Source organism: Tupaia chinensis, unplaced genomic scaffold, assembly GCF_000334495.1.
Source record: "Tupaia chinensis unplaced genomic scaffold, TupChi_1.0 Scaffold000311_2, whole genome shotgun sequence".
In the NCBI taxonomy this organism is placed as follows: Eukaryota; Metazoa; Chordata; class Mammalia; order Scandentia; family Tupaiidae; genus Tupaia; species Tupaia belangeri.
In genome coordinates this window covers 3,151,037-3,151,956 of record NW_006159803.1, presented here as the reverse complement: position 1 = coordinate 3,151,956, position 920 = coordinate 3,151,037, and the positions used below count along the sequence as shown (strand labels likewise).

Below are 920 nucleotides of genomic sequence, written 5' to 3'. Positions count from 1 at the left end.
AAAGAGATAAATATCCCCAGCAGGTCTTCTCACCACATTCTACTCCCACTTTCAGCAGGCCCAGATCACTGGCACATGTGCCTGGCATGTTCAGGGAGATCCTAGAACTTAAACCTAGGACCTGTCCCATGTGGGGCCAGTTGCATCGCTACTGTGCCACCATCTGGCTCCCCCTTGTACTTTCACTTTTCCCTAGACCTTGGGACTACCACAGAGAAAGAGAAGAGAAAAAAAATCCACATCTCTCATATCACCACAACAAGCTGGTAGCATATGGCTGAACAAGACAGGAGTGTACGCAGCTTCCTCAAGGGAGTGATAAACAGCAGGTTGTGGAAGCAGCAGGGAGAAGCAAAACAAGGGAGTGGTGTTGAGTTTCATCCTGAGTGGCCAGTGTTTCTCAGTTGATCTAGTTGATCATTATTAGAATTTCATCAACAATTTAAAATAATGACAATCAGGCGACAACCTTGTGAGTCTGATTTGGAAAGTCTGAACTGGGCACAGGAAGCTTTGTTTGTTTATTTTTAATATACCTGGATATTTGGATGCTCATTTAGCTTCATACTATTCCAACTGCAGCAAGGGCTGAAGAAATTCCTAGCATGGAAGCTAACAGCCAAGGTGATAGCTTCTCTTTCATTCATTTATCAAGATTTTATTCAAGTCCTACGTGCGCTCGCCAGACAGACAGAGAAAGACAGATAGACAGAAAGCGAGAAATCACCCCCCAGGGGGGATGGCCACGCTGCAATTCCTTCTCTCAGGATCTTGGGCATGCACACACATGCACCCGGCGTGAGTTTTAAGCCACCGGGTCCGGGATGCGAACCGTGGTCGACTACGTGGGAGTCCAGCGACATAGTCATTACGTTAACTGCTGGTCCCTCAAGTCCTACTCACTTTTTTTTTTTTTTTTT

The 920-nt window shown here is 46.1% G+C and overlaps 1 protein-coding gene across 2 annotated transcripts in view; it reads left to right on the top strand.

Moving 5' to 3' along the window:
• EXPH5 (exophilin 5) overlaps positions 1–920 on the top strand; it is a 92,651-nt gene that overhangs the window by 60,927 nt on the left and 30,804 nt on the right. The window lies entirely within an intron of this gene.